The sequence below is a fragment of the Crinia signifera genome, chromosome 3, assembly GCF_055691185.1.
Source record: "Crinia signifera chromosome 3, ASM5569118v1, whole genome shotgun sequence".
NCBI classification, from domain to species: domain Eukaryota; kingdom Metazoa; phylum Chordata; class Amphibia; order Anura; family Myobatrachidae; genus Crinia; species Crinia signifera.
In genome coordinates this window covers 87,237,494-87,248,906 of record NC_139219.1, presented here as the reverse complement: position 1 = coordinate 87,248,906, position 11,413 = coordinate 87,237,494, and the positions used below count along the sequence as shown (strand labels likewise).

Below are 11,413 nucleotides of genomic sequence, written 5' to 3'. Positions count from 1 at the left end.
TTTTTAAAAGGGCCTTAATCCAAATGTGATCACAATGCAGACTGGACTGGATGCAGATTAGAAGCAGGGTACCAACGTATATGCCACCAGATGACACCAAGTAGGTATATTCCCAGGAACAGGAACGCGGATGATCAGCCAGGAATCAGTACGGGGTCCCAGCTAGGCCCTGCCTGGATTCAGAACAAGAGATGTAAGGTAAATAAGCAGAAAGCAAATTTACTGGGCAAATTTGGAGAAAAGCCCTTGTATAGAGGGGTAGAGATTGGGGGTTTGCGTAGCAGAACATTTACAAACAGACTCGATTTTTTTTTATCCTGTTGTAAATGATGTAAACCAGGATTTTCAGTAAGATTATGCTTGTGCTCCTAGCATGCAAACACAGCATGTGGCTTCCATATGTATGCTCTGGCAAGCAACAGAACTCAAAGATTCTAAAATCATAGGTACAATAATACTATTTTTGGAAAAGTTGTATAATGAGGGAAGTGTTTCAATGAATAAAGATAGGTAGGTAGATATTAGTGGTACATATAAATAGGTAGATATTGGTAGGTAGACATTATTAGATAGACATTAGTAGGTACAGTAAATATTAGTAATTAGATATTAATAGGTAGATTTTTGTAGGTAGATTTTTGTAGGTAGGTATTAGTAGGTAGATATAAGTAGGTAAATATTTGTAGGTAAATATTAGTAGGTAGATATTAGTAAGTATACAGATGGAGCCCCTGTCATTCAGCAGGGGTCGGATCTCCAACCGCCAGCCCTCTTCCGACGGAGCTCCCCATCAGTCCCCACTGCCTCCCTGAGAGTCCCCATCGATCGCCGACGCCTCCCCACCCCCCCCCCCCCTTAACCATGCCCGTCTCCCTGAAGCGGAGATGGATAGGGTTTGCGTCCCCTGCCGCCTGGAAACTGGGACGCTGTTTGAGAAGCTCACGTGTCCATGTCAGATGAAGCGCCTCTAAACCGGCTATCGCCAGTGGGGGCATTCTGGCAAGCCCCAGCTCTGGCTGAGAAGCGCTCCATCTGTATATTGGTAGGAAGATATAGGTAGGTAGGTGGATATTTGTATATAGATATTAGTAGGTAGATATTGATAGGCAGACATTGTTAGGTAGATATTGGTAGGTAGAGATTGATATGTAGATATTTGTACGTAGCTATTGGTATATAGATATTAGTAGGTAGATACTGGTAGGTAGATATTTGTATATAGATATTAGTAGGTAGATATTGGTAGGCAGATATTAGTATGTAGATATTCTTTATGTAGAGAGTAGGTAGATATTGGAATGTAGATTTTAGTACATAGATATTGGTACAGTAGGTTGATATTAGTTTATGCATTTGCACCTTAAGGTGCTGAGTCGAGTCACACCAAAAATGTTTATATAGGCAAGTAGCCTACAAACTGTGTGCATCCACACTGCTGCATGTGCAATGATTCAGATGTACACTTTTTGCGTCCATGCATGTCCTGTTACATTTATCTATGTTTTACTGCTTAACCACTGTATCAAAATCCCCATAGATTCAATAAACTAAATGATTCATTTTAAATGAGACCCCTGGTTAAATATTTATAATATGTAGATAATAAATTACTAACATACAAAAATCCCATTGATCTGACACACTAGACCCGTGTATATGGTCTCTCCACAAATCTAGCCCTGTATGACCCTTGCTGAGGTCTAGACAAAAGTACCTACACAGTAATCAGTACAAATACACTTGTATAGCTAAATATACATAAGAAATATCAGTCACTTATTCCCTGGCATAAAGAAGTCAAATGTAAAACTGTTTATCAACACACAAAAAAGTGCTTGAAAACAGTGGTTGACTTCTCAAGGACTGGAGAAATAATTTAACTGCTCCGAATTGGCAGTTCTCCAGAGACATATCCTACAGCCTCAACCCTTTGGCTGGGGAGTGGAAGGGAAGGAAAAGGAGGGGTAGCTTTCTTCTGTGGATCAGCTGCTGCTGCAGCAGCAGCAGAGGGTAGGGCTTGCATTAGGGGAGGGCCAGGAGTCAGTAGCAGAGGCTGCATGGTAGTACTGTGTGCATTGGTGTTTGGACTGGGAAGCGTCAGTGCTGAAAGCATAAGCCTGTTGTATGCCGGCTGTACAGTACATGATTATATTGTTTCATTGAGGATTTCAACAGACTCATTAAAGCACACTGCTGTTTCTAAGATGCTGGACTGAGATCTTCCCTAGTGTTAAGAAGTTTGTCTTATGTTGCTACTCCTTTCTAATTGGGACTTCTCTGGAAGGGAGGATTATATGGCTAAACATTTGGACATAAGAAGGTAAATCAGTTTTCTTTTAATGCAGATTACCAACCCATACTAAAAGTTATTTGTAATAACAGTCATTAGAATCTAGGATTGATTATCTTGCGGGGTGATTGGTTCTTGCTGATGAAGAGATAGTGGATCTTAAAGGTGTGAAGGGATTCTTTCGTCTCTGAACTGACAGGTTCTGTCTTGCTCCACTGCAGTCTATGTATAGTGTAGCTGCTGGCGCTGTAAACTAAAGTGTTCCCTGAAAGTGACAGGAAATCCTAGCAACACAATACAGAGAAACAATACAAATGCATTTTCTTTTAAACTAAAACTAATCTTCTATTCATAGCTGCTTATTAAACACCCATCACACCCATGTTCTTTGGCAGACAACTGTTTAAAGGACAGAAACGATTGCAAAGATGTTTGTGCTATAGAAAAGACTGCATTAAGATTACAGGCAAGTCCTGCTGCAAGTTACACTGGGGCAGAGCTACCCCATGTACTACACAGTACATATACTGTAACTTCAGTTCTGCTCTACTGTATAAACATGACAATAAGAATTAACAATGAAGAATTAGCGCTGTGTCTGTGTTCTTCCTGTATTGATAAAGCTGAGTACTTGGTCCAGTTTGTCTGTTATCTTGCTGGTTTGCAGTGACCCTGAGTCATGTAATCCAAATCTCCTTTGATGGCTTAGCAGAGACAGGTAATAATTGCCATTGCACTGTTAAGATTACTTCATTTTTATTGTCTATGGCACTTTGTGAAAGGCAGCTTTACTATACCACAAATAAGCCTGCATTCACTCTGTATGGTGAACTCATTTGATCGAATGTTTATACATAACAATATAACTGGAAAGAAGACATTACAGGAAGAGGATTTATCATCTGTTGCCACATGAAGATGGCATTGTTGCCATGCTATTGGGGCCACTGGCAGCTACTTTTCTCATTTTCATTTTTAATATTCAGAATGGAAGAGTAAAATATTGGTCCGTAAGTCACATTTTTTCCCCCGCAGCTACGAGTGATGGGATGGATCAGACCCCAGCACGAGTATTCTTGATTAATTGAATAGGCTGAGTAACTCTAATTAGCCATTTATACTCCATGTGCAGTATTTATTAGCAGAATTTATTGTATCTGTTTCTTTTGCTACAGGTAGTGTTATCCAATGACACGGTGCTCAGTAGCGGACAAATAATTCTGTTAAATACATCAGCACATTCCTTTGTTTTACTGATATACACCAGATTGGGAGGGGGGGATATGACATCACAATTTGGCACCAGCAGTCTTTGCGTCTATTTTTTTATGTATTTTAGAACTAAATATAGCAAATTCTGATACTTAAAAAGAAAGAAGACACAACGGTCATTAATTCTGTGAGTAATTGAGGGTCTATATTTGCACAGAAAAAGGGAGTATTTCAAGTCCATTGAGAGGGAGGGTCAAACTATAATGTAGACAGTACTATAAAGGGACATTCATATTTTTGCTGACAGTGCACAATTCAAAGGAACAATATCCAGGTATTGTGCCAAGTGTCTGTATAGATGGATGATGATGGATAATGAGATTGCTGAAGATTGGGCCAAAGTAAAAAGCAGCAGCATTGCGCTACTGTAGAGACAATACGCTCCTTAACTTTAGCTGTTTGCAAATTACAAAATGATCATTACAAAATTAAATCGGTACTCTTTACTTAGCATGGTGCCCATCGCGGCCTTTGCGGGCATTGAATGCACTAAAAAATCGGGTGCGACGCGACCGACGCGATGCCCGCGATTTCCCATAGGGAACAATGTTAAATGTCTCAATTGACCCGATTTTCCTGTTCAATGCCTCAATTGACCCGATTTTTCCATAGGAAACAATGTTAAATGGCCCACAGAGGCCAAATAGGCACCCTGAAGTGTGAAATGGCCCCCACAATTGTTAACGCCACCCCACGATCAACGTGAACCCGAAGCGTGGCGAGCGCAGCGAGCCCGCGAGGGGCGGCGGTACGCGTCCTACGACCTTTTCATACCCCCACTATACACGTCGGCGTGGAGTTGAGAATAGAATAGTGTGGCGAGCGCAGCGAGCCACTGAGCCCGAAGGATGGCGAGCGCCTGTGGATACCTGTGAAGCCCGCAAAGGGACGCGTTTACCTGTGAAGGTATCCGCGTCCCCTCGCCACGCTTCGGGCTCGGTGGCTCGCTGCGCTCGCCCCACTATTCTATTCTCAACTCCACGCCGACGTGGATAGTGGGGGTATGAAAAGGTCGTAGGACGCGTACCGCCGCCCCTCGCGAGCTCGCTGCGCTCGCCACGCTTCGGGTTGACGTTGATCGTGGGGTGGCGTTAACAATTGTGGGGGCCATTTCACGCTTCAGGGTGGCTATTTGGCCTCTGTGGGCCATTTAACATTGTTTCCTTTTGGAAAAATCGGGTCAATTGAGGCATTGAACATGAAAATCGGGTCAATTGAGACATTTAACATTGTTCCCTATGGGAAATCACGGGCATCGCGTCGGTCGCGTCGCACCCGATTTTTAGTGCATTCAATGCCCGCGATGCTCGCGATTTTTTTACCTGCGATGCCCGCGATCAAAATCGTGGGCGCCGTGCTAGGTAAAGAGTACCATTAAATCTATCATAGTTATCAATGTATAAAAAATAGGTAATCAATATTTTGTTATTAGATAGGGGCTCATTTTAATAATATTTGATATATCGTAGAATAATCATATGCAGGGACAGAGGCTCTGATAGGGACCGGTCCCTGTACTTGCAATGTTTAAATAGTCATGTGATCACTTTATTGCCAGGTTCAGATCCCAACCATTCTACTGCACATGTGCAATCATCAGGCCATGCATGTGCAAGCAGACATTTAATGTGGCTACACACTGTGATTTTGGCAATGTACTATTTTGGCTATACTAGAAATAGCCTTGGGCAGGTGCCTCTGGAGCTTTTTGGGAGGCAGTTGGAGAATGCTGCCGGGCCACGTTTGCCTGGCAGTTGGAGATTTGGAGCCAATGAAATTAGATAGACTTCTTTCTCTGTCTTCCTCCCAGCATGCAGCCAGACAGTAAATGACTGTCAGCACGCTGATTGATGGATCACTGGAGCTATCCACCAATCACAGTGCTGACAGCAATTCACTGTATGGAAGCCAGTGGAGTCAGAGGCAGAACTCTGGGAGGCAATGGATTCATCTGCCGCCGGGCTCCTGCTTCCAAGGGGGCACCTTTCCTCCTCTGCTACTTTAAATCAGTTCATTTAAATCCATTGATATTGCTTCTATAGCTGATTCCCCCTCCCAGCAGGACCTCACTCTCTTTATTTTAAACATATTACACATAACATACATACATACACACAAGCAAAAATATATTTATATAAGGTGGTATGTGTGTGTGTTTGTGGGAAAGGGGGGGGCACCGATATTTGTCTTGCCACTGGGCAGCTGGGATGAACTTACGCCACTGAGTGGAGAGATGGTGCAGCATATTTTACATATATTTTTTCCTCCTATACTCCCATGATTGGGTAAATAAGGACCCCAGTGCATTGCTTTTCTTCAGGCCTACAATCCCGATAAGGCGACCATGTTGACCTCCCCTCTCAAATATAAATCTCAATCAAATTTTAAATTGCCCCACCTGCATTGCAACATGCTTTTGCCACATACACATTTACTTGTTCTGCTTTTGCTTTACTCCCACCTCAGAATCAGGCCCTATTTTTGCATAATGTGGCCCATAGACATTAGCTATAGGGGCCCAGCTAATTTGGTAAATTACACAATTTAGCTACCCACATAAAAAAACTATGGGGATGATTTTGCAAAAGAAAACAGAGCGAGCCCCTGCTTAAATCCTGAAGATACTGACATTCTGTTGGTAACCTCTTGAAAAGTAATTTGATAATTATGCCCCAAAAATCTATCCATTCATCACTGGCCAATGAACCATTGTTTGAGCAAAAATTATGGTATTTCATTCACCTGGTTTGAATTAATATTTCCATCAAACATATTTAGAGGTCTAACAGGACTTGCTCTAGGAACTGTTATTCCATCTAACATTAAAATATCATTCAATGTATGCATTGTTTTATCATATTTTTTATATATTTTGATAAGGATCACAAACACAGGGTCTCAGATGATGACTTTGTTGTTTATTTTCAACAGCAGGTGACAGCGTAGCAGGTTACATTCATATGCAGTTGGTATCACAGGCAGTAGCATACAGGTTCTCTGAGCATAGCAGACTCTTAAAAGTCTCCAATGTTCCCTATACTATAACACCCCCAGCCTATCTCTTGGGCAGATATTCCACCAGTGAGAGCAAGGTGACTCTGCCCTGGAAACCCTTATATCAGGATCTCCCATATGCTGCTGATTACACCTGGGAATCTGCTACTGCTACCAAAACCTGGTCTGGATCCTCCACATTACTTTCATGTGGGAAAATGCTGGCTCTGCCACACTATTTTGAGTCATAATTTCCAATATATATGAAATTCCTATTTCTATCATAAAAAAACTATATAATAATTACTTCATGTATAATTCTTATAATAGTCAAGTGAAACTGCAATGCTGATTATGTGCATGTGTTAGAATTGAGCAAGACTTTTAAGCATTGCTTGGATATTTAAAAATAGAAGATATGTAGTGTATTTGCAACTGATACTGTAAGGTCATTTGTTTCAGTATAGTGTCAGAGGCATATTCTGTATAAGTTCAGGACTATGGATAAAAAGATCACAGACTTTCTTTTAAGTCAGGGCCATCCTAATGTATGGGCTCAGTGGGCAGCTACCCAAGGACCCCCAATTCTAGGGGCCTTCGAGCTTGGGTTGTGGTCATCTGCCTCGGGAGCCTCTTGCCAGGCAGTAGAGAAAATGATGAGGAGAGGACGGGTAGGAAGTTTGTCTGCACACTCTTAGTGGGTCGTCTGTATTTTTATTAATGGACCCGTATTGCCCGCTATTTACAATTCACATGCGGGGGTGCCACTCAGGGTAACTTGGAATATACAGAAAACTGTGGTAGCACAAAAAGAGTTCGTGCCGAAAAAGAAGTTACGCTGTTTGAGTGCACACTATATATTTTGATAATTTGTACTGTATTGTAATGATGAGTACGAGATAAAATTTAACTTTTAAAAGTTAAATTTTATCTCGTACTCATCATTACAATACAGTACAAATTATCAAAATATATAGTGTGCACTCAAACAGCGTAACTTCTTTTTCGGCACGAACTCTTTTTGTGCTACCACAGTTTTCAGGCAGTAGAGAATGCTGCCTGGCCACTCTGATTGTGAATCACACATAAACGGCACAACAAGGCATCATTCTCTTACTACATCCCAACCTGCAGACCAGACAGTGAATGGCTGTCAGCATGCTAGAGCTGGAGCTATCCACCAATCACAATCTAGCATTCTCTTCCTGCTTCCCAGCTTAGAGCCAGACAGTGAACATTCTGAATGGTGGATGGCTGGAGCAGTGTGGACAGTGTAGCGAATAGGTTTCCAAGTTACACAGAGATTGTTAAAAGCAGTGTGAAGATGTATGTAATATTTGTGCTTCAGTGCGTCCATGATCGACAGTGGCTGTAGATCATAGCACTGTGCATTAGGCCTCACTTTCCTAAACCTGCCCCCAGACTCCTGCTTAGAAGGAGGGTGAATCGTAATGCTTGCCAATCCCGCATACACTGCCAGCGCATATATTGCATACATCTTCACATTGATGTTTATGTGTGCTTAGTGGTCTCTCCCTGCACTTGGCTTGGGAACATTTGTGGGTATTTATCAAAGCTTGTAGAGAGTCAAAATTTTGAGATATTATGGGGGTTATTTAGTTTAGTTTATTCATAAAATGGTAAAACTGCAGCTGCTTTGTCTAGCATGCAGGGGGACACCCAGCACATGGCAAGTGCACCAAGCATGTCGGAACCCTCCCTCTGATGCGATTGCAAAATTTTGCAATTGTATCACAAAGATGCAAATGCTTCACAGAATAGCAAAGCGCTCACATTTCTATAGTAGCCTCCTACCTGTGCAGCGCCTGCGTAGGAAAACACAGGACCGCCATGTTTTGTCTCACAGTGGCTGCTTGTGATGTCATGCAGCTACTGCGAATTACACTGACGTCTGGACTGCGCCCATCCAACGCTGCATCACTGCCCCGCGTCGTTGCTCATTTTCCAGGATGCAATCGAAATTTGGGCTTTCCTGTGCTGTTCCTGGTGTATTTACTCCAGTTACTTGTAAGGCGTGGGAGGAACATTTGCTTCATCTGGGGGTCGAGCTTTCAACTTTGTTGCTCCAACTTTATGGAACTCTCTTCCTCGCACAGTGTGAGAAGCCGCCACTGTAGAATCCTTTAAAGATAGACTAAAGACGTACCTATTTACTCAAGCATTTCACTGACATCTTGCTTGTTTTGTATTTTGAGCTGTAAAGACAATGGTGAAGCACTTTAAGTCCTATTGCGAGAAAAGTGCTATATAAATATCCTTATTATTATCATTATTATTATTCATCTGCAGGATTGGCTCATGTGTTTGCAACCAACTCTTATCTATGATGTCAAAGCCTGAAGATTAGATGGCATCTACTTTATGGAGCACCTGGGAAAACAAAGCAAACATGGGGAGAATATACAAACCCCGGTACTTGTGTAATATCTGGGCGCCCGATTATTTCATTGTATGCCTTAACTGAAGGCATACAATAAAATGCGATGCAACGCTATTTTCGGCAAAATCGCATCGCGACCAAATTGCATGCGATGCAATCGACGCGATTTTCCATAGGGTTCAATGTTAAAATGGTCCTGTTTATTTCCCCACTATCCAAGTGGGCATAGAGTTGATTTTATATAGCGTGGCGAGCGCAGCGAGCCACCGAGCCCGAAGCGTGGCGAGCCCCGCGAGGGGTCACGGATTACTTAAAATGTATTCCGCATCCCCTCGCGGGGCTCGCTGCGCTCATCATGCTTCCGGCTCGGTGGCTCGCTGCGCTCGCCACGCTATATAAAATCAACTCTATGCCCACTTGGATAGTGGGGAAATAAACAGGACCATTTTAACATTGAATCCTATTGAAAATCGCGTTGATCGCACTGCATGCGATTTGGTTGCATGCGATGCGATGCGATTTTTCCGACCCAATCTCAAAATCGGGCGCCCAGTTATTACACAAGTACCTCAGAAAGTCCTCTGGTCACTCAGAATGCAACCTATGGTCTCAGTGCCATGAGATAATAATGCTAACTAACAGGCCACATCAATTTCTTATGACTATGGGGGGTATTAAATCCCAGGTCACAACTGTCGGAACATCCCGACAATCGTGACCTGGGCCCGTTCTCCGCCTGCTCGAAAGGGGGCATGTCCACAAGAAACGGCTGTGGGTCGTCGAGATACGGCCGTGAGTTCAACAATCCACAGCTGTTCTCAGCAAAACTGGCCAAAAAACGCACTGCTTTTAATGTCGGGTCCATTCTGCCAAGATGCCTCTTCAATGCTGTTGAATAGGCACCCAACGCTATTTCCCCTGTTGGAAATATCGGCGGGGGATTGAGTACCCCCCCCCCCCCCATAGAATAGATCAGAATCAACCTGGCATAGCCTGGCATTTGTGGCAGTCAAATGCTTTTTAAACAGGTGCCTAATTGTTTTGTTAAACCACACTGTCTGTTTCCTGAAAATAAACACAACATTATTAACCTGCTATTACAGGCAGGGACTGCAAATACGTCTAACATTGGCAGAGAAGATGTAATGTGGTTTTATATTGCTCCATTACATATGAGTAAAAGTATGTAAAAAACAATAAAAGATTAATATGTGCGCCAGAAATGAAAATAACCTGTTTGACATCCTTATAATAAAGTGTAATTATGCACGTTATTAGATGAAAACATGTATCAACTGCCTAAAGAAACCTTTATCATACAGAATTTACACAAAGAAGTCTTTATATCAGCAGAAGTATCTTACAAGGGGACATTAGACAGGCAATCAGGAAAAATGAGCACTGTTAAAAAATAGATTGTAAAAAAGTGTGCCTGTAATATAAGTATATATCTGACATCTGAATATATATCATATAATTAAACATATTTTCCATATTACTGTGCACTATAGTCATTATATTCTATATTCACCTTTTCTGTCCTAGCGTTATATTAGTCATCTGGGATGCTGGGAAGCTAAAGCGTAATCCTGACAGCAGTAACTTCCTGTGACATCACTGAGCTGTAGAAAGTTGGATAGCTTAACAATAAACCATACAGGGGAGATGGTCATGGGGTCGACTTATATTCGGTAGACACCCTATAAAAAGTTGACATGGTTTAGGTCGACATGGACTATAGGTCGACATGACAAAGGTTGACATGGGTTTTTAAAGGTTTTTTTGCAAAAAAGGTGGTTTTAATTTACTAGGGCGTGCAGTGTGGCGAGCAAAGTGGTACACTCAGAAGGTGTCCATGTCGATGTTATAATAGACAAAACATACTGCCCTGTCAACCTTTTTCATGTCAACTTAAAGACCCTGTTGACCTATAGTCCTATAGTCCATTTTGACATTTTATAGGTGACAACTTATGGCCTGTAGACCTAACCAACATTGAGCCGATTTAATCACTCATACATACCCCTATAAAGTGTCCCCCTGCACAGTGCAATATTAGCAGATAGCTTTCAGCTAACATAGATAGGCTGGCAAAGCACAAAGGCAGCATTTACAGAGGAACAGATGTTTGCACTGGTCGCTGAGAAAAAGTGGAGGACTGAGACTGCTGACATTAGGTACTATATTTCTGGTATTAGCTACCAAGATTTAAGTGTATTATCATACTTTTAGATCATAGTTTCCTACCATCCTGCATTCTGCAGGAGACTCCCTAAAATAAGAGCAATCTCCCTCTCTCCCCCATTAGTCTACTAATCTCCCTCATTTCACCTAGCCCACATTACACTGTTACATTTTTGGGATAAAAAAGGAATGAGAGATAGATACATTTACATTGAATCATCAGCACCATTTCCCAGCACTTTACCCAGTATCGTAGCTCTTACTAACTGCTT

General features: G+C 42.1%; 1 protein-coding gene across 1 annotated transcript in view; it reads left to right on the top strand.

Annotated features, from left to right (window-relative positions):
- The first annotated feature begins 2,058 nt into the window (after positions 1-2,058).
- The window catches only part of PLEKHG1 (pleckstrin homology and RhoGEF domain containing G1), a 243,566-nt gene continuing 234,211 nt past the window's right edge, over positions 2,059-11,413 (top strand). Inside the window, exon 1 of the mRNA XM_083176164.1 lies at positions 2,059-2,320. The gene's annotated coding sequence lies outside the window, so the exon portion shown is untranslated. The remainder of the gene's footprint in view (positions 2,321-11,413) is intronic.